Below are 27,130 nucleotides of genomic sequence, written 5' to 3'. Positions count from 1 at the left end.
ACTGTGACTCACCCAAGGGTGTCTCTTCCCCACTACCCAAGTCTCCTCCAACCAGGTGATCCTCCCTTGCATATTCAACCTGAATATACCACATCAACATTTTACTTTGCTCTGTCCAATGTATTTGTTTAGGGTATCACTTGTTTCAGCTCTCACACCACATTAACATTGCATGCATATATAAATGTTGCACTTTTTCTTGTTGGTATTCAAGTCTTCTTCATTTTAAACTTTGATGCAACATTATGTTTTTCCTACGTTTAAATCATCTTTGAGAATTATCCAAAATATCAATCTCACATACCACATTCACTTTCTTGCTCATTTGTCGATACGCCATGGGGTCTCCAATTGCTCTGGGCTGACTCGCCAGTGATTTTTGCCGTCCCCAACTTATATCATGCCTCTGCAGTGAAGCTTCCTCCCATCATTGACTTCCCAGGTAACGTGGCCGTCTCTTCAGTGTTCCTTGCAGCTCTGCGTATACTTGCCGGCTCTCTTCTGTGGCCTGAACTGGAGGACGCCACTTCCTGACTGGATAGTACCTCCAGGAGCTCCTGTGGTCCTTCAGGTATGCCTGCTGCGCGCCTTTTTCTTTCCCACCATGCCAGTGTCTGTAACTAGTGTTTGCGAGCCACCGCATGAATGAGCTAGTCTTCCTTTCTGCAGTTCTCTCCCATACTGTTTTTGTGAATGCTGTGGTTGCCATTTTTAAAGTTCTCAGGCAAGTTAAATTGAATGGAACAACTAGTCTGCATTGGTCTTTGGACTTGGTTTGTTGACGAGGAGAGGTAATTACTGACAGGCCCATTGGTCAGCACTCACCCTCGAACACTAGTAATACAAGATAGCTGCACCATGCGAGGACAGAGTGCTGGATTCACATACTCCGGCAAGGATCAATAATCAGGACTCAGTAAATTGGCAAAGAGAAGTCTGTTTAATGATACATACATCAGCTTATGGAAATCAGCAGCATCACGAACACATGCCTCACCCCGACTTCCTCGAACATTAGTCCAACAGCCTCTTTTATGGGCAAAATCTGTCATCATTGACGTCTAATTCTACAAAAAAACATCATGCAATACAATTGGTTGGGAAAGGTAACTTAAGTATAGGTGCTATAACTGTATATGGAAATAATGCAAGTGGATTGGATAACTCTTATCGGATGGGCGTCTACGCCCTTCCCTCTACACCACACGTGATTGACGTCACTACAAGTACGACGTCTCATTGGTTACAATGTCTATAGGACCCTAGATTACATGGTCCCTTGTGATTGGGCAAGTTACACCCCTAAAGATAAATCTCCATTTTAATTAGCAGCATGCAGAATAGACACCCAGGTGCTTAGTGTCCCAAGATTCATCCTTCCTCCCTTCCATCAATCAGTGGTTTAGGGCTATGTGTCAATTAATTGGCTGAGTATGGCCTCGGATCTGTAGTCTCTTATCAGGAAAAGTTATGGCACCCTCTGGTTCTGGATGACATCAGGGGGTGGTACATCTTCGCGCCTGTCTGGTCACGTGTTGGTCCACTGTGAATCTGCTTCAGCTTCCAACCTTTTGTGTATTTAATTCTGTGTTCGCTTGGCCATCTGCATGGGCCTCTCTTATCTTGACCTTCACGGGCAGGCTGGCATGCTCTGAAGCTGGAGTCTCGTGAGCTCATGCTCACCTCCCTTCTCTGGTTGACCTCGATTTCCCCGGCATGAGCCTCTCTTTGCTAAGTTTCGATCCCGCTCCTTTCCTCAGCTTGGGCCTGGATATGAAACTTGGCCAGTCAGGCCTTGGCCGCCTTGGAGTACTTCTGTTTATACAAAATGGAGTCGCACGTGTACATTGTGCTGAATTGAGGTAGATGTATACAGTCGGCGCTTGCCGCTCTAACTTCTACTAAGCATTGCAAGCAGAATCGATTACTTTGCATCTTGCGTTTCAAGCTTATTTACACACGTTAAATAAGGCGGTTGCTTCCATCTTGTCTCATGGCACCATTCTCATACGTTTTTCACAGTGTCTCTCCCTTTTGTCCTTTACAATCATCCCCGCAGTTGTCAGTATGGCATTCATGCTTTCAGTACTCCTTCAGTTCGTTCTTGGAGCTGCTCCGGTCCTTGTTTCATCTCCACTGGCCTTCCATTATGGCTTCTGGAGTCTCTTCATAGACTGTGTGTAGGCATTCCTCCTCGTTCCGTATCAACGGCTGGTATGGTTGTCTGATTGGGTACCGTGCTGCCCAGGGTTGCCTGGTTATGGGCATTTCAACAGGTATTGATGTTCTAATGTACACAGGGCAGAGGCCCATTGCAGCCCTTTGTTGGTTCAGCTGCTCCTCGTACATCACATACCTTGGCGAGTACTTTACTGGCACATCGAAGCGAGGGGCAGGGGTGCAGGCCATGTCTGGGGTCTCCTCTACAGGTTTAATCTGCATAACTCTTCCCTCCTCTTCTTCGTTTCAGTATTTGAGGCGTTATGGAAGCTGAAGTACATAGATGAAATTGGATTTCCAAAATGATGATGTTCAATAATTTCACATACAGAAATGTCAGAAACAGAAGATGTTTTCTGTGTATTGTGAATATTTTAAGTATATATGGAGTTTTGCCAAAAGTGATATAAAATAAAGAAAGAGGTCTCGGATTTTCACAAGAAGGGGAAATTGTTGGGTGACCACAAGTCATCAAAAACTCTGGTATAAGATCTTCAGAAGGAAGGGAGAATACTGCGTTTTATCCACTGGAGTCACCACCTTCCCCTGACAGACATCTCGTTCCATGTAATTTTCCCTCATATTACCCCTCATATTACCACTCGTAGGGTCAGGATCAGGTAGCGGCTGCCATCCCCTGGACACATGAGAGGAGGGACAAGCCGGGGAATCAGTGATGACTCCATAGGATTCATCACATACCCCAGGTTCAGAGAGTTTCCTGCACCCCACTAACATATGATGGCATATATCATATTAATGACAGCACTACTGTGAATATATCTTTAAGTTTACTTTGCTATTTTATGGTGGCTATATTCATTGTGGAGTGCATGTAGCCTTCATATTTCTAGAAGTGAGTAGGAGACGAGTGGGACGCTATCACTATATTCAACCACATTATTGCTTATATTTGCGAATTCCTACTGTTTGACTGTACTATTTCTAATCTTATATCATCTCTACAAGAGAATAAATACAAATACATGCTAAATAAAAACAGTGGGATTATTCTTCGTGATTATGTTTTTGAGTATGAAGAGGCACAATATTGGAAGTGTAAATGCTTGCTATCTTATGTTAATCATTTAGAACAATAAACCTGTCAGGTGGTCAGATATAGAGGTATCTCGTGTGCAAAGTACACAGCCCCAATTCTATCCAGAGGCTTAGATCTCTGGTGTAGCACATTCTCGGTCGCAAAACCTGCCACAGTGCCAGGTGAGTATTTTGAACACCTGTGGAGTGAGGTTAGGCTATGGCAAGCGGGTATGATAAACACATCATTAGAAGCAGAAATACATAAAGTATATAATATCCATAACATCTATTTGTACAATAAAGAAATTAATTAGACATTTGCGGGCAAGGGGTCATGCTTTGCTGACTGCCTGTAACACTATAATGTAATGGACACTGCCCCAGCCCACATGACTGAGGACATATGAAACATTTGAAGGGACATTCTCTTTCTAGGCACTCTCCTGATAAGGCCTGCCAGGTAAGCGCTCCCTCCTTTTATGACTGGACACTAGGCTTCATCCACAAGGACCTTCCTTACTGTGTAATACTGAACACCAAGTAGCTGCTTTCATCACCTGCTAGTCAAATCCATAATTCGATCACTGGAACTGCCTGAGAAGGCGATAGTCGGTGCTCTAAAAGTAGCCTAGATAAGACTGAGGCAATACTGTCAGAAGGGGAAACAAAAGCCACATCAGACAGTAGAGGAAGAGACAACCAGAAAGAGATAGAGGAAGGAGACCTAGCTATCAGAAATACGCATGTTCCAGAAGGCCTGTTGGCCTTAAGCAGGGCCATAAAATGCAAATAAGTGCAAGCAGGGGTCCGGGAGGTTATGTTGAGCTTAGACTGGTGGGGAAAGAGAAAGCCAAGAGTAACTCAGGGTATCCTCTCTAGCATTCTCTGCCGGCTGGGCAGCCTGTTGAAAAGACGATCACATTGGATTATGCGAGGGGTCCGAAATGTGAGGCGGACAACTTCGTGACAGTTTCTCAACAAATGCCATTTTTATATATTATAGGGCTTGATAAACGCCTCACTATTCTTACCCTGGCGAGGATTTGCCTGCCTAAAATAAACTAAACTAATCACTCTAACCATGGATATCTGTCCCTCACACTTACACATACAATAAATAAACAAGGAAATACATGGCAGCTCCAAAACAATAATGATTTAATTCATACTGTAACCATAGTCTCTCTTTATAACCTGGGTGAATTCCCCTACCCCAGGTTTAAACGTGATTCTGATTCACAGATCAAGAATAGAAAACAAGGAAATCCTGATTTGCAACAATTTTCAAACACAGTTCGATTCAACTTCAACTTGTCAACAAAAAGTTCCAACAGAGAAAATAGAAGGCTCTTCCTCTTCCTTCTCAGTATAGAAACAATAATTGTCTTTGCCAGGATGATTTTCCACAACTACCTTCAGTGCCACAAACAATATAAATTGTCTCTTTCAGGACCCCGTTGTAGCACTTCTTCAACTTCCACCTGGTTTACACCCATGCAAGGCCTACTCGTCCAGTGGTTTTGGGGTTAAGGTCAACTGACAAGAGTTTCACAACAGCTTCATTATATTCAACAAATTGCTGCTTCACAACTTTCAACAACTCTGCAGGGAAAACAAGATGCACATTGGTGCTCTTTATTACTCTCCTGCAAATAATGCTCCTCTCCTTCTAGATCTCTAGAATGGCAGCCTTTTTGTCACTCTTGTTTCCCCACTACACCAGTAACCAAAGACTGACAGGGATAGTGTATTTTCCTGTTCCTCCCTTGGCTTGTGCAATGTGAGTTTATACCAGTATGATGTACCAAGTATGGGAAACAGGTTTCACAGCTTATGAACTTTTCAGTAGCCCCCTTCTGTTGTTGGCAATATTTACTAAATTGCAATTGTCTTGGTTTTAGTCTCTCTTCGCTTGGGCAATGCTTGTAGATGTTAACTCTTAACAATGTCGCCCCCTTGGACTGCTGGGTTTTCTGTAGACTCTCACTCTTAAGGTTACAGTCATTTGGCTTTCTTAAAATAGGTTTCTCGCTGCTCTTCACTAGCTCGGTATTCAAGATAACCATGGAAATCACTTTCACTCTTAATGCGATGCTGCATCTGCTGCTTTTCAATAGTTCTAGATTCAAGAGTGCTTCTCAAACCACTTTCATTCATACTTGAGTATTCCTCACTCGCCAAACGCCTACCTTGTACACGCGAGCGGGGACGGAGAACTCCGGGCTCACTATCACCCTGTGAACTTACTGGGTAAGATGTGCACACCATTCCTCTCGCATGACCTCTGCTCCTGTGGCTTCTCACGACCCGGCAAACTTCTTCTTTTGGTCCGCTATCGCCCACACCACCTTCAACTGGAGCTCTCTTCACTCCTGAGGCCCTGCCACCCGATACAGCCTTGAGGCACTCGGGTGCACGGCAGCCACCTGACACGGCCTCTGGAAAAAGAAAGCTTCCCTTGCCTTTGCTTCCCGCTGAGCAGACTCTGCAGATTAGGTCGCCAGAGGGCAAGCTTCCCTCTTGACTGCTTCCTGCCACGCAACCTCTGCACTTCAGGACTCAAGAGGTACAGACCCTGTCAGGATCAGCAACTGATATCTGCCATGCAATGGTCCCGGCGTCTTCTTACTCCTCCAGCTTCTGCCTGAACTGCCTACATACACCACGCTGCATCTGCTTCTTACTTACCCTACTCTTCTTTTCTACCATGGCCTGCAGCCGAGGGGGCCTTTAATCTTCTCTGTCTCCCTCAGGGTCATTTGCATTAATAAGCTGACCACTCCTGAAATTTCGTACCTTTTTAGACATCTTCTTCATCCCAATGCTTAGGGCATTATGGGACTTGAAGTCCCTAATGACAAAACTAGGTTTTTGAGTTTGATTTTAACTTCTAAATCCAAATCATTTCTTTACAACATTCTTTTAAGGAATATCATAGGGATTAGTAACCCCAACTGATTGAAAAGGGAAAGGCAATTCTTTTAAGCCGTTATTATTCATAGATTTCCTTTCACTGTAACTTTGGGTTTAGGGAGGTCTTTAGTTTTACAAGTTGCCAGAATGTATCCCAATGCCTAGGATTGTTTGATTGTTTTCACCCCTATTCAAAAGTGTATCTTGTAGAACAGCAAGATGGTTATTGCAACAAGCCATTACATACATTGGCATAGCGAAGCCATCCTCCCTAGAGGAAGACAAACACTGTGTCTCATCCCATGGAATCCTTTCATTCCCCTGAACCATTTCTCCTCCCAGGTGATCCTACCACAGAACACCACCCCCAAGGTCAGATCAGAAATCATCTGTGGCTACCCAGGAGGAGACTTTAGGCAGGGAATTATTGAGGAATCAGTAGGATTCATCATAATTAGTTGTGGGGTACTGGACAATGGAAATCCTGCAACTAGCTCAGAAGAAGGTGGGTTTGGGTCGCTATTGAGCAAGCAGTACTAGAGGATTGTGAGTTATCCCTCTCAACTGTACAAAGTGGGACATTAGGTTCTGAGACCCAGAAGGTCAAAATTCTGCAACCTTTGGATAGACATTGGACCCACAGCTAGGTGTTCTGAGGGCAAGTAACCTAAGATCCAGGAGGGACCTTGTTTAAATCCTGAGAGAGCCAAGGTCCAGGAGGGACTGGTTGTGAATGCGGAGAGAGTCAAGGGCCATGAGGAACTTGTTGAGAGTATCAAGAAAGTACAGTCTAGGAGAAACCAAAATCTTCCAATACGCAGGAAACCCCAGAGACAAGGAGTAGTATGCCATTGATGACAATCCAGCCCGGAAAGGCTTGAATAAGTGGAACCTATGGCACGAGGTCGTAAGAAGCAAGATGAAAGCAGAAAGGCCAAAGGAAAGTCTAACGTCCAGAAAAAGAGTAGCTCTTGAAGACATCTTTACAGGAACATATATTTTTTGGGATTTGAGTAGTGTAGGGATGGACATTTAAGAATAGAATTACAGATTGCACACAGTAATAGAAAAAGTACACACCATTCAAGGCCCCCTGGCTGTACTGGCAATTGACTTTGAAAAAGCCTTTGACTCAGTGTACTGGGAGGCAATCTGGGAAATAATGCACCGGATGGGGATTGGTTTGCAATTCCTGGGCTGGGTGCAACTCCTATATGAATCCCCCGAGGCACAAATGAGGGTGAATGGGTGGCCATCGAAAACCTTCAAGCTAGGGAAAGGGACCAAGCAGGGGTGCCCCCTATCCGCCATGATATTTGCACTGGCTATGGAACCACTAGCGGTGGTGTTGAGAACGTCACCGGCCTGGAGCGGTATCCATTTGGAAGACGGGCAGGAGGATGGAGTCTCCCTGTACGCGGATGACCTGCTCCTCTACTTAAAAGATCTGCACCACTCCTGTGTCACGATTGTAAGTCTACTAGATAGCTACTGTGCTTTCGGTGGACTAAAAGTAAACTGGTCCAAATCAATACTGTTCCCAATAGGTGACACAACATTCATACCACCAGTTAACTGTCCTTTTCTTATAGTAACAGATCAGTTTAAATACCTCGGCATACAAATTACCAATGACGTGACCAACTATGTGACTAATAATCTCCACCCGATAACAACCAGATTTACGGAGGATATCCGGCACTGGGTCTCTCTCCCACTGACCCTATTAGGAAGGGCAACACTGTTCAAAATGTTGGCTCTCCCACGCTTACTATATATATTGCAAAACACCCCACAACACATTCCAGTGAATGAATAAAAAAAGATAGACAGCGCACTAAGAAAACTCCTATGGAACAACGGACACCCGCGCATTGCGAGGGGTACTCTTCAGCGCTCCATCTGGGAGGGGGGAATAGGACTCCCACGCCTACAGTCCTACTATTGGGCTAGCCAAATGGCAGTGGTCAATGACTTACTGCACGGGGACAATACACCGCCACACAATAGACTAGGGAGCACCGGAGGACCCCACAGACCTGAAACTGGACTCCTTTACAGGTCGGTACGCAACCCAAACCCCCAAACTATGCTATCACGCATTGCCCGAGTATGGAAAGACACACAAAAATTCATGGGGTGGGATGGGAAAGTCACCCCACTACAACCACTGTGGAACAATGGGAACCTACCTGAGGAAAACAAGCTCCCAAGGTGGCGTATCTGGCTACAGCACGGAATTAGAAAAGTGGGTGACATCATCGAAGGAGGCAAATTGTTACCCTTTGAATCCCTAGAATCCCGATTTCACCTCCCAAGCACTGAACGTTTCCAGTACACGCAGATGCAACATGCTCTACAAACTCACCTCCCAGCTCTGGAAGACATGGCCGAAAGCACTCCCCTTGAAAGAAACATAGTCCAGGCAAACATTGAGACTAAAGTCACATCCATCATGTATAATGTAATTACCTCCTTCACCACCACCGAACTAACCAGCCTGAAAAGTAAATGGGAAAGAGATATAGGGTTTGTACAACCAGAAGACTGGGTGGGGGCCCTCATGTACCCTCGGGAGGTAGCCATTTCAGCCAGGCTCATCCAGCTTAAAATACTCCACAGGATCTACTACCCGAGGGTGGCGCTATATCGTTGGGGGAAAACCACTGACCCACACTGTCTACGGTGTAAGAGGGAGGAGGGAACCTTCTTCCACATACTGTTAGACTGCAGCCGCATACAACAGTACTGGCAAAAATGTTGCAATGAACTCTCGCGGGTACTGGGGAGAATGATACACAGAGATCCAAAGCTGCTCTTGCTTGGGGTGGAGGAGGAGGGAGAAGCGTCCAAATACGAGAAGCTGTTCTTGTCGACAACCTTGGCAATAATTAAAAGGAACATCGCAAAACTGTGGGGCTCAGAAATAACACTGCAGTACGAACAACGGGTCACAGACGTAATCATATGTATTGCAATGGAACGGAGAGTGTATATAGCCGGGGGCTGTCCAAAAAAAGCAGACAAAATATGGAATAGATGGGAGGAACTTCAATGACTGTACCAATCTGCACAATGGACGATGAAGCGAAGTATACAAGAGCAAACCAATTTGGCTTGTTGCGTGAGATACAATGGACACTGTAAGACCCTATTTTCTTTCCTTTCTTTTCTTCTCTTTCTTTCTTGTTCTTCCTTTGTTCAACTAGGAATTGTCTGATTGGTCATTTTTAAGTTGAATGTCAACATGGGATGTATGTTTGGTGATGGTAAAATGAAAAAGAATAAAATGTGTTCTAAAAAAAAAAAGAATATAATTAAAACGTTTTGGTTGCCCAAGCCGTGGAGAATTTGTATTTATTAGTTTAGGGCGGGTTGGGGACTTTTCTGTTGGCCACATCCTTTGAAACTTTAGTGGTATAATAGGTTGTCCGAGACAAGGACACTTAAGAATAGGTTTTACCGACACTAAATAAATACCTATTGAGCAACACTTTAGGTGGGATGTTTATCATTGCTTTGTTTTTCCCACAATACATTTATGGGAAAGCTGAGGTTTTCCCATTCCCTGCTGATGGAGGTGCTACCATAGTTACTTAAGATAGCCACATGCTCATGCAGCATACTGCATAGGGGATATAACGTGACCCTTTCCGGTACAGGTCTGGCCTTACAATAGGTTTCCCCATTTACCCTTACTAGGGAAAGGGAAGCTGTGCATGAAATTCGGGAGCCAGAGGAAATGTGACAACCATCAGCTGGATGTTTAAGAGCCAGTCCTCTGGAGGGAATGCATGGCCTGCTTGTGTATCCCACGCCCCAATGAAAAGAAGTCATGGAGCTGGACACATATGCAACTTTCACAAGTTGAATGAGAACCCCATATGTAGAATAGCTGGAATGTCTAAAAAAGATGTTCTGAGAGTGTCTCAGGTGAGTGTGCCAGGTCAGCAGGTCTCCCACATAAAGTAAGACATGGAAACAATCCCTCATGAAGCGAGCCACCACAATTGCCAGAAGTGCTGCACACACTCTGGGGGTGGAAAAAATCTGAATGGCAGACTGCTGACTGGTGTTGCTAGGAGCATTCAATGTTTCAGGTAGATCTGGATGTGGAAATATGGTTTCTGCAGATCCAAGGACATCAACTTGCCAGGATCTGGCCAAGAGTGACCACTTAAACATGTCCTTCTGATGGAACAAATTGAACAAGTGAAGGCTCATTGTGGGTCACAGACCACCCCCTTACTGGGAACCAGAAAGTAGTGGGAATACCAATCCTTCTTCCTCTCCATATAAGTCACCAGTTTGATGGCAGTTTGATGGCAATCAGGCGTTTAAAAACTTTTTTTTTATGTAGAAGGGCATTTGGAGCGGCATCAAAGAGAGAAGGGGTTGTCTGGTTGTTTCTTAAGGAAGGGAATGTAGTAGCCCTGGAAATCAACCTGCAATGTCCAGCCATCAGAGGTGATGCTTATCCACTCCCTAAGGATAAAGCGCTGCCTGCTACCACTCATGAAGAGAGCTGGACGGAGTCAAAGTTACAGGGGATTTGTTTCTGTGGAGAAGGGACTAATGAGACACTGCCTCAAGATGTACCTTTCCCCTTGGAGGGATGCAAGTGTTGTGCTTCTGCTTGCCTTACTGTGTCCCTTGTGCGACGTATCCGCTAGAAAGCTTGGAGAAGGAGCAGAATGGTGTGATGAATCTGAGGATGCCGTCCCTTCTCCCCTAAGCGGAGGCATTTCCTGAAGGCCAGTGCGATGCGTCCACAGTACAATAGTTCACCTGGGGGGGTATCACATGGGAGTGGAAGCCCCTTATGGGATTAGGAACACCCATTCCCAGAGACTGTGGTATTCCTCTGCTTTAATAGACACCCCCCCTCCTTCCACAAGCCAAACTCTTCTTCCTGGTGCCCAAACAGTGCCAATATATTTTATTGTAAGGTCAACCAACCTGCTAGATTAGACGAGAAGGACAGCCTGGGAAATACATTCTGTTTCCAACATAACACCAATTCAAGTACTGGGAAGAAGAAGATGACCAGGAGTATGATGATTACCCAGAGAAACAGAGTGAACGGTCTAGTCTTTCCCTGCACTGGATTGATCAAGGAAATACAAATCTGATTTGGAAGCCAGGGAGACGCCGACCTGGCGTACAGGGCACTGCAGCAGGAGACAACGTGCACAGAGGCAAACGAGAGTACAGAGTAGTCCAACCAACCGAAGCTCCCATCCTGAGAAGTGAGTCAAGACTGGTGGAATCGCCAACGAGAAGAGGAGGAGGAACACAAGTTGACCGGCGAGAATGTTGGCGATGGCAGAGAAAGCCTAATGCTGCCAGAGCCTCACAGGGAAGCACTGCTGCTCGGAGGGCACGAGCAACAGGTACGTGGGCAGACTGCTAAAAGTCCGGGAGGAATTAGGGAACGGTTGAACAACTCAAGATAAGAGGTCTGGGACCCACACCTGCATGAGAGTGAGGGAATAAGAGGGTCTGGGACCCTGGGAGAAGCAGAGTCATTACAGAAGGGAGCATATACTTGGCAGGAGAGTAGACCAAGCTATTGAAACAGAGCATTGGGAGCCTGGGACTTGCACCCATACGGAAGCAAGAGAACAAGAGGGTTTGGCACCCTAAGATAAGCAGAGACAGTACATAATGGAGCATATATTTGTCAGGAGAGTTAACCAAGCTATTACAACAGAGCATTGCAAGTCTGGGACCTGAACCCATATGAAAGCCAAAGAATAGGATGGCCTGGGACCCTGAGAGAAACAGAGACAGTCTACAAGTAGGCATACGCTTGGCAGGAGAGTAGAACAAGCTATTGCGACCACACATTGCAAGTCTGGGTCGCACACCCACATGAGAAGTTGAGAATAAGAGGGTCTGGGGCCATGAGAGCAAAAGAGACAAATCAGAAGAAAGCCTATGCTTGCCAGGAGAGCATACCAAGTTGCTATAATACTGGGACTCGCACCCACTGGAAATTAGTGAGGTGCATCCAAGAAGATAAGGGGTCTGGAACCCAAGGAGATAAAGAGAGGAAAAGTAGAACCAGGAGGAATCTAGAGCAAAGGAGCAACTCCATAATCCTTGGAGTTGAATATTGTGGAACATGTCTTTTGTTGTTTTGATCACCAGAGACACTGGGAACTTTTCTGTTGGCAAGAACTGTCATCGCCACTTTACTTTGGAAGAGAACACCTTTGCACATTTTGTTTAGGTTACTAGTGTTTGGGTCAGAAGTAGGTCTTTGGAACACGACAGTGACAGACATTTCTTTACTTGACATCCTGACAGTTTCACTAGTTTTCTTTCAGGCAGGGAATCCCGTCTTAGCTTTAGGGACAGACAGGCATTTTTTCCCAACCCTTTTTTGTTAATAAATGTTTATAGCCAAAATAATGCCACCTTTGTGCCTGAGCCCTACTTCTGCACCCTTACAATGGGCAAAAGGAGCAGTCCTTTGAAAGTGTAGAGGACAACTGATGCACACCTAGCACAAGGGACTAAGTCACCATATGCACCTTAAATGCCTTTTTTCAGTTCTCAGCCTTAGATCCAAACAAATTCCTCCAGGAAGGATACAACATAAGTCCTACCTCAGTTATTATACACAGATAAAGTCCATATTGACTAGACTGCTCACTTTGGTTATGAGAGGTACTCCTTAGTACTTTGCACCTCCTCCTCGCCGAGTACTAATTGAATCAGTCTTCCAAGAACTAACAGAGTCCATCCTCATTGTGGTATTAGGAAGGGGTACTCTAGTTGGGTTGTCCTAACTTTTCCTCCTCCCAGTACTGTGAGAAACCTGAAGGTGTCTGTGACGATGCTTCTTCCCTTGTGCCTTCCTCCCCCACCTGCACACTCTCCTCACCTGAACTGTTGGTGTCGTCAGCTTCTTGAAGGCGTCGCCGGGAAAGGTAGTCCCTTTCTTTTTTTGGATGTACATGCTTGTCACGGAGAGAAGCCACAGTGACCGCTGGGGAACAGCTGTCCTGTGGCTTCCCTTCCGGATCCAAGCCGGAGTAAGGGAAAAAACCCAAGAGGGAAAAAAAACCTTGACGGAATGTCTACTCTGGACGATGCCGATGTCCCAAAGCGTGGTGGCTGGATGCGGCAAGATGTTGCAAGGAGCCGACAACAGGTAGGCAACAGGAGTTAGTCAATACTGAAGTAGATGCCGCCTGGTTATGCAGAAGTAGATGAACTCCTCCGTTGTACAGAAATCCACGGGGGAAAAGAGCAGAGAGAGGGAAAAGAAACAGGGCACGAGAACTCGGAAATGGAAAACGGAGAGCAGGTAAGAGAAAGATGTCACAAGGACGAGGGAAGAGGAGAGAGCGCGCGGCTGAACAAGGTAAAACCCCAGAGGAGAAAATATGAAGAAAGAGCCCTCTCTAATTTACCAATCGGTTGCATTAAGCTGTCCAGAACTTGGAGATGTACTGACAACCCTGATCTGAGATAATCTCGTCGGGCAGGCCATGTAGCTTGAACACGTCTTGTGCAAAGGTCTCAGCCATCTTGGTTGCTGTGGGGAGTCCCGCAAGGGGGGAAAAATGTGCCAACTTGGAAAACACGTCCACTGTTACCATGATGCAGGTACATGAATCGGATACTGGAAGATCCACGATAAAGTCCGTGTAGATGAGTCCCCACGGGCGAGTCGGTATTTCCACCTGATTGAGTAGGCCTAGGGGTTTGCCCGACATATATTTGGCTCTGGCGCAGACCAGACAAGTCTCGACATATTGAAACACCTCTTTTCTTATTCCGGGCCAAAAAAAAGACCTTGATAGGAGTTCTAAAGTATTGTCTCTGCCTATATGACCCGCCAAACGCGAGTCATGACCCCAACTCAGAACCTTTTTATGGAGAGGTCCTTCTGGGATAAATAACCTCTTTTTATAGAACACCCAGCTGTCTTTAAGTTGGAAGTGAGAATTAGAATCTAAGGAAATTTGCTGTACGTCTTTCACTGTAGCGGCCTTTACATCCTGAAGAAAAGAACCCACTATAGCCAGGATTTGATTCCTGTGGAACATGGGCTCAGCCTTGATCAACGCTCTTTCTTTATGAGAGTCCTTGCGAGACAATGCGTCGGCCAGCCTGTTCTGCGAACCCGGGATCTACGTGATTTGGAAATCGTACTGCGAGAAAAGGTAGGCCCATCTCGCTTGCCTAGAATTGGAACATTCCATGTCCTGTAAGGCCTTTAGGTTTTTGTGGTCAGTGCGGATTAGGAATGTATGACGGGCCCCCATGAGGAGGTGCCGCCATTCTTCGCATGCCAGTTTCATGGCCAGCAACTCTTTTTCCAGGATCGAATAGTTCAGTTGACTGGGTGAAAGAGTTTTAGACAGGTAGGCCACCGGGTGTTCCACCCCCTGAATGGTCTGTAACAGTACGGCCCCAATAGCTATGGCTGAAGCGTCTGTTTCCAGGATAAATGGTAGGGTCTGGTCTGGATGTTGTAAAATCGGCCCAGTGCAGAAAAGGCTCCTGAGATGACTGAAGCTTTTTTCTGCTTCAGCGGACCAGAAGAACGGGAGAGCATCCTTCTTGAGCAGACAAGTTATGGGGTATACTACCTCCGAGAAATTCGGTATGAACCTCCGGTAGTAATTTGAAAGTCCTAGGAACCGCTGGACCTCCTTGACAGAGGTAGGGGCTGGCCAATCCAGAATGGCGTGGACTTTGTCTTGGTCCATGGCGATCCCTTCATTCGACAGGACATACCCCAAGTAGTGCACAGCAGGGACAGCAAATCTGCACTTCTCCGCCTTAACCAGCAGATTGTTCTTTTGGAGGCGGTCTAATACCTGTCTGACATGTTCGATGTGTAACTTCATGTTGGGAGAGAAAACCTATATGCCATCCAGGTAAATGATGACTGACATTGAGAGCATGTCAGAGAACATTCTGTCCATAAATCTCTGAAAGGCGGCTGGTGCATTCACCAAACCAAACGGCATCACTCAATACTCATATAAGCCGAAGGGAGTGCGAAAGGGCGCCTTCCACTCGTCCCCTCTGGATATTCGAAGTAGATGGTACGCATTCCGGAGATCGAGCTTGGTGAATACTCTGGCTCCTTGCACTGCTTCGATAATGTCTGAGATGTGCGGCATGGGATATCGATCCCGTATGGTCACCCTATTTAAGCCCCTGTATTCAATACAGGGACGAAGCTCCGTGGTGTCTCTTTTCTTGATGAAAAATAGGGGAGCTCCGGCAGGCGATTTAGATGGTGGAATGAGTCAGTTCTCCAGATTCACATCCAGGTACTTCCGCAGCACTTGCCTTTCGGTCTGGGTGAGAGAGAACATCCTTCCGAAGGGAACTAGAGCATTGGGTTCCAGGTCAATGGAACAGTCCTCTGGCCGATGAGGCGGCAGCTTGGCATGGAGGCATTCTTGAAACACGTCTGAAAAACTGGAACAATAGCTGGGTAGTGCGTGGATACCGACATGATTCTCTGTGAAGATTTTCACTGGTTGTAAGTCCTTCCGGTCTTCCAAAGTGAAACAGTTGTTAGTACAATACGGGGAAGTGAAACTCAGCTGGTTCTCAGTCCAGTCTATCCGAGGGTTGTGTTTACGAAGCCAGGTGATGCCTAAGATGATGGGGAAGTGGGACGCTCTGATGATGTTGAAATACAAAACCTCTGTGTGATGTTGTATCGTTAGTGAGAGCTCCTCTGTGGTATGGGTAATGAGACCAGAGGACAATGGCGAACCATCCACTCCTTCAACCTTCTGACCTTCTTTCCGGGCAACTCGGCGAAGGCCCACCTTGTCCGCCCACAGGGTGTCTACAAAATTACCCGCTGCTCCACAATCTAGCAGAGCCAGGGTCTTCACTCTTCCGCCCTCAAGGTCAAGATGTACTGGTATCACCATAAGTCTGGAGTCTTCCTTAGTTTCGGGAGAAGAGACAGAATGGGAGACATAGGGATGATGAGGAAAGCTTGGAGACCCCCGGTCGCTTGTCCCTACTGGCGCCGAGGGTGCCCGTTTCCCGAGCTCTTGTCTGTCAATTCGGTGCATCCCTTGAGGAGGTGTTGGTCTGAACCACAATATGCACACAGGCCCTTCTCCCGTCTTCAACGTCTCTCTGCGGCAGACAAAGGTGCTCTGGTGGCCCCGATCTGCATTGGTTCTTCAGGAGGAGTGGCAGCCGAGCGGTTGGGAGGAGAGTGTGAAAGGGGGTCCGAAGAGTAGCCCCGTTGTTTGCGGCATTCTGCCCTTCTCTCCTGGAGACGATACTCGATATGGAGAGCAGCAGCAAGCAGATCCGAAAAAGTAGGAGAACGAGGGGATCTGGCTAGTTCATCTTTGATCTCCTCCTTCAAACCTCTCCTAAAGATAGTGTATTGGGCTGTTTCTGGCCAACCAGCCCCAGCAGCCAACATCTTGAATGAGGAAATATATGACAGAACGTCAAGGGAGCATTGTTTGACATCCAATAAATCCTCACAGGCGGTGAAGGACAATTCTGGCTGTTCGAAGGTCTGTTTAAGCAAACGTTGGAACCCACCAATGGAGTGGCCCAGGACAACGCATTTCCAGTCATATTGGAGATTAGGAATCCCACCTTGGCGTGGTCCAAAACAAAAGTACGAGGTCTGAAGGTGAAGTAAACAATGTAGGCTTCCAAAAATTCCTTCACTTTTTGGGAAAGAGCCGTTGAATTTCCCCGATGAAAGTGCCATAGGTGGTAATTCCGGGGAGGTAGGTTCCCTGGCAGACACCATCTGTTTGAGGAGTGCTTGACCCCCTGTAACTCCTGGGACATGGCTTGAAAGGCCTTCCATAACTCTTGGACCTGCTCTTCAGCAGACATCTTTGGACTTGGTGGCGTTGCAAACTGTGACAATGCTTCTTCCCTTGTGCCTTCCTCCCCCACCTGCACACTCTCCTCACCTGAACTGTTGGTGTCGTCAGCTTGTTGAAGGCATCGCCGGGAAAGGTAGTCCCTTTCTTTTTTTGGATGTACGTGCTTGTCACGGAGAGAAGCCACAGTGACCGCTGGGGAACAGCTGTCCTCTGGCTCCCCTTCTGGAACCAAGCCGGAGTAAGGGAAAAAACCCAAGAGGGAAAAAAAAACCTTCACGGAATGACAACAGGTAGGCAACAGGAGTTAGTCAATACTGAAGTAGATGCCGCCTGGTTATGCAGAAGTAGATGAACTCCTCCGTTGTACAGAAATCCACGGGGGCAGAGAGCAGAGAGAGGGAAAAGAAACAGGGCACGAGAACCCGGAAATGGAAAACGGAGAGCAGGTAAGAGAAAGATGTCACGAGGACGGGGGAAGAGGAGAGAGCGCGCGGCTGAACAAGGTAAAACCCCAGAGGAGAAAATATGAAGAAAGAGCCCTCTCTAATTTACCAATCGGTTGCATTAAGCTGTCCAGAACTTGGAGATGTACTGACAACCCTGATCTGAGATAAGCGCGGGGTTGAACAAGGTAAAACCCCGGAGGAGAAAATATGGAGAAAAGAAAGAAAACGAAGCGCACAGCAGGGCGCCGAGAGCCGAGGAGCAGAAACAGAGAGAAGAACTGGAGAAGCACTAAGCGCCCAGGAGCATAAGGAAAAACGCTAGCTGATCTGAGGAGAGCTGCCAGACGTCAGGAGCGAGGAAACCCAGAACAGGAAGCATCCGGCGAGGGGTTGCAACGCAACGTACTGCCGGGGGGGCGGGGATTAAATACCGCCGGCAGCGCTGCGTATGAGCTAATGGAGCTGCGGATGTGGACACAAAGAAGGGACTAAATCCCTTTACCTCTATTTCGCCAACTCCATCGCGGAAACATCCGCCATTCGCGGTTTCGTCCGTGACAGCGGATGACAGTGTCTCCCTGACGGGTTCCCGGGGATATGCCATCCAGGTGGCCAGGACATGGCCATCACTATTGGATCTAGTTCCTCGGGGTGGATCAGTGAGGGAGGATCACCTGGATGGGGGGACCTTAGGGAGTGGAAGTGGGACACCGACGGGTGAGACATGGTATCTCCCTTCTTATAATACTTTCTCCCCAAACTACCACGTAGGATACTCAAACACTCTACCCCCCTTTTTCAATGCAAACACTTTCACATATCACAAAGGACGATGGACTAATACCCAAGTAATTTACCTGACACGTCCCAATACAAGGGTCAGGCAAAGTCAGGTAATTGACCGAAACCGCACACACCTGACGGCCCTTTCCCTTCCCCACAGGGATAAAAGGTAAAGCACAAGAAGAGCAAGGCAGACAGCATGTCCGCTAACTCAGCACAGTAGTTCAGGAGAAGGAGAAAGATGCCGCAAACCGAGAGGGTGGCAACGGGAGAAGTGACCTTGCCCTTTCCGATCAAGGTCGATGAAACCTCCGCAGAAGGAATCTTAAGACCGCGAACAATAGCCAGCGTGTGTTGCAGCAGATGTCAACGGTACACAGGACCTTCCTCCGCTGATAACCAAGCCGGGGAGAGACGCTTGTCTCTGTGGTACCAACCTTGACTCCAGAGACAAGAAAAGCCAAGTGGTTCATCACAGCCGATGAGTCGAGAGGAGAGCCGATAAAAAACCGAACTGTGTTGAACAAAAGTAGCAAACGGCTAATTGAATTGTGAAAGAATACAAAGAACTGTTGATACCTGAAGGGGGAAAACCAGCAACAGAGAAATCCGGCACCACGTGGGTTCTCACGCAGGAAACTCTGGGCGATTACCCGATTGTTGAAACTACCTTTACCAGAAGGCCCTGGGAAAGGTGCAAAGGGGGTCAAAGTGGTCATACAGGCATCACACGGCTTGGGTGGAGCAGGAGCTCCCCAATACTGCTGCTTGGGTGGAGCAGGAGCACCCCAATACTGCGGATGCAGTGCCCTCACGGCCACGAATGCTTTCACATTTACAAGGTACGAGCTCTGTTCGTATGATGTGCCCAGTTGCAGCGTGCATGCTGAGAGGAGCCCGCGTGCATGATCCCTCCAATTAAGCTGTAGCCACCATATGATCCAGGCTGTGGCAGTTTATGCCCTGGTGCCCCGCGCCGCCATTGCCCCACACGAGGAGCCCCCTCTCTTTAATGGCCACTCAGCATCCTGCAGCAACTCCAGATGCCTGATTGCCTTACTTCCTGACTCTGGACCACTTTCTGCAATCCGATTGGCCAGCAGAACGTATTTCTGCACCAATCAACAACCAGCAGGCGAAGCCGGCCCACATTCAGGAAGGCCCACGAAAGAAGGCTGACTTCCTGGCCAGATACCCTGCAAGTCGCCCATGAACATCTTGTGCTCACCCGGTGTGGCGCACACAAGGTACATTATCCCCTGACAGTCCAGCGCTTTCACCCCCACGGCCCCAACGACCGCGCCTAAGTACATTGCACCCTCTCCTGATTCAATGTGTATCCGGCTGTTAGCAGCTACTGCAGACTCGTAGTTGTAGGCCCCCATTGTCTAATGTTTCTATGTGCATCACATTGTATCATGTTTCACCCTGCTAGTACAAATTCTGATTTAAATATCTCATAGCTTACCTATGTACTGTTAGCACAGGTGCATAGCCTACCTATGTTCATCCCGCTATTGCTTAATTATCTTAGCCTGTATGCACAAACTCACTTTTACTATGCTCTCTCGCTCTAGTAGTGATCGGTTACTATCCCTACTTGCACAGCGACCTTAAGAACTGAGCTGACTATGAACTATATCTGCCACCTCTCGCCCCTAGCCCAATGTGATTCTGAAAACATAGGTGAACCCTCTACCTACGGCACCCTTATACATAGGTATATTCATACCCAGTACTAACTTTATATCTAGGTGAACCCTGCCTGCACATGCATTTTAGCCATATTTTTGAATTTTGAATCTAGGTGTACCTTGTTTGCACATGCATTTAGCCATATTTTTGATTTTTGAATCTAGGTGTACCCTGTTTGCACATGCATTTTAGCCATATTGTTGATCTTTGAATCTTGGTGTACCTTGTTTGCACATGCATTTTAGCCATATTTTTGAATTTTGAATCTAGGTGTACCCTGTTTGCACATGCATTTTAGCCATATTTTTTTTTCTTTTTTGACTTTTTATTTTAACATTGTATGTACAAAACCATAAAACCACATACATCTGGATACTCCAGAAAACAATAATTCCAAAAATATGTGAACAGTTCACGAAACAACTATATACATTACAACCCCCAACAAAATTCACAACAACCCATTTGAAACACCGTCCCACACCCATATATACAAGTACAATACCAGGTTTAGCACAGCTGAAGAACTTTACCCCAAATCTTCTCAAATAAACTAATTTTCCCTTCTCTTCTGTAAAGTGACCTTTCCATAGCTGCCAAATCTTGCATCTCATTCATCCACGTCTCAACAGTCAGAGTCAAAACAGTCTTCCAGTTACGCAGAACAATTTTCTTACCAATCATTGCCCCTCTGAACAACCACTTCTTCTGGTTCATAGTAAGACCTTCCAGAGATCCATCAACCCCCAATATCACTGTTTTGAAGGCCAAGGCAGGTAAGCCCTCAATCACCTCACCACACACCAGACGAACAGCATCCCAGAACAACCTCACCAACCTACAGTCCCAAAGCATATGCTCCAACGTACCTTCCACATGAATACACCTCCAACAATCCTAGCTCTCCGATATCCACCTACTCACCATTCTCTCCAGTGACCAAAAAACCCGATTAAGTATCTTTATCTGCCTCAACCTCTCCGTAAACCCCAAAGAACACAACTTGACATTTTCGCACATCCGCCTCCACAAATCTCCAGCCTATCCTCCTACCCCACTCTTCCCTTAGCAAGTCATTACCACTGTAATGCGACACAATCTCCTTAGACACCCGACTCGCCAGACCACCTTCCCTCCCAGTTGATTTCCTAGTGAACAAACTCAGATCAATTCTCCTTTCAAAATCCACAACCCCAATCGCTCTTTTAAGCTTCACATAGTCTGAGATCTTAAAATTCTCTATTGCAAAGCGCCTTTGCAATTCTCTTGCTGTCATCCAAACACTGTTTTCAAACAGATCAGCCACCCACCCCACTCCACCCAAAAACCAATCTGCCCAAAAAACCACATTACCATTAATCCTAATAGCAGGATTAAGCCACACTGACGCACCAGGATCGTTAAATGTGTCCACTTTCAAACATTCACAAATACCTTTCCATGAGCACCTCAAATTATTAACCAGCAGATCCTTTGCACAACTTTTTCCTGAAACCGAAGTCAAGACCGCACGCGGAGTCAATGGTCCTATCAAGCTAGTCTCCGCCTCCACCCACACATCTAGTTGCTCACTCACAAACGGTACCAAAAAATCAGCCATGAAGGCCAAGTGGTAAGCCCTGAAACTAGGAACCCCTAAACCACCCTCAGTCAATGGCAGTTGTAATTTCCACAACTTCAACTTCGGTGGCTTCTTGTCCCACAAAAGTTCTTGAAGCAATCTGTCCAAGTCCTTCCAAAACGACGATGGCAACACCAAAGGGAGCATACTCATAACATAATTAATTCTTGGGGCCGAGATCATCTTCAGGGCATTCACCTTGCCCCAAAGAGAGAGATTTAACAACTCCATCTGTCCAACTCCACTCTCAACCCACTACACACCGATTTCGTATTTTCCAAGATCAAATCTCTAATCACAGGAGACAGCCACACCCCTAAATACAGCATCTTATCAGGACACCACCGAAATCCCAGTTCAACCATAAACCTCTTGTCCACAGAATGTGTCAACAGCATAACCTCCGATTTAGACCAGTTAATCTTGAATCCCGAGCAAAGCTGAAAGTCAGCCATCAACCTCATAAGCGCCGGAGCAGACCTTTCCAGATCAGCCACAGCCAACAACATATCTTCCGCAAACAGCCAAATGTTTTGTTTGAAACCCCAACTCGAAAGCCCCACCACATCATCAGCCTCCCTAATAGCCTCAGCTAAAGGCTCCATGGCAATCACAAATAATAACGGTGACAAAGGACACCCTTGTCCAGTCCCCCTCTCCAGTACAAACCTCCCAGATCGCAAACCATTAGTAACAACCTCAGCAGTCGGAACAGCGTATAGGAACCTAATCCAAGAAACATATTTTTCACCAAAGCCCATTCTGGACCGAACCGAAAAAAGAAAGTCCGAATTTATTCTGTCGAAGGCTTTCTCAGCATCCAGTGACAACATAGCACAATCTCCGTGACACCCCTCAGACTTCGAAATAGTATTTAATATCTTCCTAATGTTGCTAGACGTTTTCCTGCCTTTTACAAATCCTGACTGGTCAACATGTATGAGTGTCAGGAGTAAATTTTCAATTCGAATGGCCAGTATCTTTGCCAGAAGTTTGTTATCAACATTTAACAGGCTAATAGGTCTGTAACTCGCAGGTTGAGTTACATCCTTCCCCTTCTTCAGAAAGACTGAAATCATAGCGTGCCTAGTAGACTCTGGTAAGACACCATTACTAAACGATTCCAAATACATGTCTCTCAAGAGCCGAAGCGCCGACTGCGGCAACAAACGATAAAATTCAACAGGAAACCCATCAGGGCCAGGGGATTTCCCCACATTCAATTTGCCAATGGCTGTTTCAATTTCCTCAACCGTAAGATCCGTCTCCAATGACTCTGAATCATGAACTCCGATCTTCGAGAGATCCAACCTATCGAGCAAAGCCTCGCCCCTTCCGGTCACCTCAGGTTCATTTCTGTACAGATTCACATGAAATTCCTGAAAAACCTTATTTATTTCACCAGGATGATATGTAAGTTTGACATTCCCATCACAATTCACCGGAATAGCTCTCTCAGCTTCCCTCTTCCTCAGCCTATAAGCCAACCACCTATCACACTTCTCGCCCTTCTCGTAGTAAGCACATTTAAGAAAAAAGCTACTTCGTTTCGCACGGTCATCAATCAAAGATTTCAGCTCTCTACGTTTCTTTTTCAATTCTGCCAGCACTTCAGCTCCAACTGGGCCCACCATAACTCTCTTGGACAGGTCGTTCAACTTACCCCCCAACAATGCCTCCCTGTCATCAGCCTGCCTTTTAAGTCCACTAGAAACGGTGATCAAGTGCCCTCTCATTGTGCACTTCAGAGCCTCCCAAACAACACCAGGACGAACCTCCCCGTATGATTAACCTCCACAAAATAATCAATCTCCTTTCGCAACAAATCCACCACATCCTCTCTGTGCAACACGCTAACATTCATCTTCCAGGAATTACGCCTCTTCAGAGCATACCTCAACTGCAACCGCATAATCACATGTGCATGGTCAGATAGCAATATACTGCCTATTTCGTTAGCCTTATAGGATTCCGTCATCGTTCCAGCCGTTAATAACATATCCAGCCTGGAATACACCGAATGCGCACCCGAAAAAAAACTATTTTCTCGAGATGTCGGATGTTCCATCCGCCAACTATCCTTTAGATCTTGTTCCAAAAGTAAATCTTCCAACGCCGAGTGTTGCCTATCCACTCCCCCCTTAGCCGATGTGCCACTCCTGTCCATACCGAAATCCAATACAGTGTTAAAATCACCGCCCAGGACAATGTTCCGTGACCCCATGTCTTGTAAGGCCTGCACCACTTTTCTAAAGAAAGTACCGTCATCCACTGACGGCGCATAAATATTACAGAATGTAACCAGTTGACCCTGTAAATCCAGTAACAGAACCACCATCCACCCCTCTCTATCCGTCACCTCTTTCAAAACCTTAATAGGAGTGTCCCTTCTAATCAGTACTGCCACCCCCCTAGATCTTGAATTAAAAGAAGCACCATAAGCTTTCCCTACCCGGCCCTTCCGCAATCTTTCAATCTCCTCCGTCATCAAATGAGTCTCCTGTAAGAGACATGCATCTGCTTTCAGTTCATCCAAATAATGCAACACTTTCATCCTCTTCTTAACATTATTCAAGCCATTTACATTCCATGTCACAACTTTCAGATCACCATCCATCTTCAGCACTTCAACCCAATCCCAACATAAATTCACAGACCTTACAAACAGATCCAAATGACCTGGTAAACTATTTACACCCACAACCTGTACACCCAACCCACCCCTTCTAAAACCGATGCAGAGAGCACAACGCAACGCAACAAGCCAAAAAATACATTCTAAAGCCCCAATGTCCCAGCCCACCCCCCAATCAGACTGAACTCCGAAAACTGCAAAATCAAGCCAAAACCCGCCCCCCGCCACAGAAGCACACCCCCCAGTACCCCAATTCCCCACAACAGACTACCGCAACCGGCCCCCCACAAACTACAAATAGTCAGAGCCCCACAATCCCCAAAAGCAAACCAAAATGCCCCGCCACATCCCACCCCCTGCACACCCCAACTGCATGAAATACAAGGTAGATTGAGGAAGTGTGAACCGCTGCGTCACGGAAAACAATTCTGACATTCATAAAATATCGCCTCCCCCACGAGATGTAACACAGCACAAACCACCCAACCCCACCATATCGTATCCCCAATCCCTCACTACCCAGTTAGAAACAAACCAGAAACACCAACGTAAAACCAGACCCCCCATAAGTCAATGTCTCGATACAATTGAACACCAAGACACGTCAGCAACAAAATTATACTGCCAAGCCATATTCAAATCCAACTAGAAAAGACATGATAAAGTCCATGTCAAGGGGACCATGTCATAACATACCCACCACCGGCACATAGTAAAGCGCCAACACCTCAGGAATTGAATGAAATCTAAAGCATACAGACCAATAAATTATCCAATACATAATCATCTATACCATGACCAACAAACACAGCAATCGTATTAATGCAAACAACAGAAAACTAGAAACATCCCACCCCCACTATGGAACCAGTTAGTAGCAACCCCCGACATTATAACATAACATTATAACATTAGCCCATTGGACCCCCAATACATGCAATGTAAATAAAAACATTACGATCTGGAATGCAGTTAGCCATATTTTTGATTTTGAATCTAGGTGTACCCTGCTTGCATTTTAGCCCTACTGTTGAATTTGAACCTAGGTGTACCTTGTTGCACATGCATTTTAGCCCTAAACTGAATCCTAAATCTTGGTGAACTTGCTTGCTCATGCATTCTTAGCACATACTTTAACCTGCTTCCAGCGTGCTTGCTTTAGCAATGAGTGCTTAAGTTGCCCACACTAGCCCATCACTATGTATCTACCACTACTTTACACAGTTCTACTTAGAACCATCCTCCACCTGATTACCTTTTATAACATGAACCTAGGTCAACCGCATAATCAGCCACCTCTTGGTACCGTACCCCCGGAGCTAGCTAACATGCCCATTAAACCATGCAGCCTCCAACAGCAGAACTTTAGACTCGACGCCAGACTCCCAAGAATTTATGACCCACTAGCAAATAGCCAACCTGCCACTATTCACAATACGCACACTCTGCTTGCCACCAACACCCCTTTACATACATTCAATACTGGCCAACACCGACTACAACTCAACAGTCGAATCTTTAGAGACTCCCCTTCTAAATGCCAACACAAAGTCCAACCTCCCTCTGACCCACCCGCCCTTTCTGGAATAAAAGGCACCCTATTAAACGCCCGCTCTATGGTAGCCCATGCCACCGAAATAGCGGACACAATCCATAATGAGAAATTGGACTTCCTGGCCATCACGGAATCCTGGCTCCATCCTGCAGCAGGACCAGCCATTATGCTAGCCACCCCTGATAACTACACTCTTATACGCACGGATCGTACTACGTCTAAAGGTGGCGGCCCGGCTATAATTGTCAAAACAACCTAACCCTTAGACTCTCCTCACCCCACAAAACCAACTCATGTGAATCCCTCACAGCTAAACTCACTATTGCTAATAATCAAACCATCATCATCCACCTGATATATCGCCCACCAGGCCCCTTAGGCTCCTTCGAGGAAGATCTCACGAACCTTTTATCTGATAATCTAAAAAATTCCACTCAAAGCCTCATCCTAGGCGACTTTAACCTTGGTTTTAATGACCCACGTGATCCCAATGCCCTAAAAATCAGCAACACCCTGGAGGAACTAGGATTCACCCAAAAGAGCACAGCTCCCACACACATCAAAGGAAGGACCCTCGATTGGATTGACGAACATAACTGCTCAATCACTATCACATCTATAATGCCTCAGCTATGGTCCGACCACCACATGGTATCCTTTACCTTAGAAGCTACCACACCTATGAACAACAGTACCCTAGCCCCCACTGCACCCACTAGAAACAAAAAAAATATCACCTCTGAAAATCTCATCCCCCTCATTCTCCCCACCTTAAATACCATCTCAGATCAGTCTGACCCAGCCTCTATGGTAGAAACCTACAATGAAGTAATGCTCGCCTCTCTGGACACTATCGCACTACTAAAAATCAGGAAGAGCAAACCCCGCTAACACATAAATACCTGGTTCACACCCCTAATGAAAGACATCAGACAAAAGAAACGACTAAGCGAAAAAACCTGGAGACTAGACCCCTCGGATACCAACAAAAACAACCTTAAGAAAATAGCCTCCCTCTACAAAAAATAAATCATCTTAGCGAAACAAACTTCCTACAACACTCGTATCACTCAAGCCAAATCCAACACAAAAGAACTGTTTGCCATCCTGAAGGAAGTAAAATCCCCCACCGAAGTTCACGATTCCAGCCTTATGGACAAGAACTGGTGCACAGGCATCCAAAACGCCCTTGCCAACAAGATATCCATGCTTCAAGCGAAGATCAATAACAGAAAAGCGTCCATAACTGCCCCAAATACTGTTAACAGAGGCCCCCCATTCCAAGGCCACCACAAACCCACTACCGACTCGGAAACCGTTGGACACCCCCTCCTTCCACTTTCAAAAAGTCTCCACCAAAGAAGT

General features: G+C 46.4%; 1 protein-coding gene across 1 annotated transcript in view; it reads right to left on the bottom strand.

Annotated features, from left to right (window-relative positions):
- The window catches only part of VWA8 (von Willebrand factor A domain containing 8), a 3,012,337-nt gene that overhangs the window by 987,096 nt on the left and 1,998,111 nt on the right, over window positions 1–27,130 (bottom strand). The gene's annotated exons all lie outside the window — the stretch shown is intronic.

The sequence above is a fragment of the Ambystoma mexicanum genome, chromosome 7q (genome assembly GCF_040938575.1).
Source record: "Ambystoma mexicanum isolate Mex_15411 chromosome 7q, UKY_AmexF1_1, whole genome shotgun sequence".
NCBI classification, from domain to species: Eukaryota; Metazoa; Chordata; class Amphibia; order Caudata; family Ambystomatidae; genus Ambystoma; species Ambystoma mexicanum.
The sequence above is the reverse complement of the archived record's forward strand: the minus strand, read 5'-3'. Positions and strand labels throughout refer to the sequence as shown.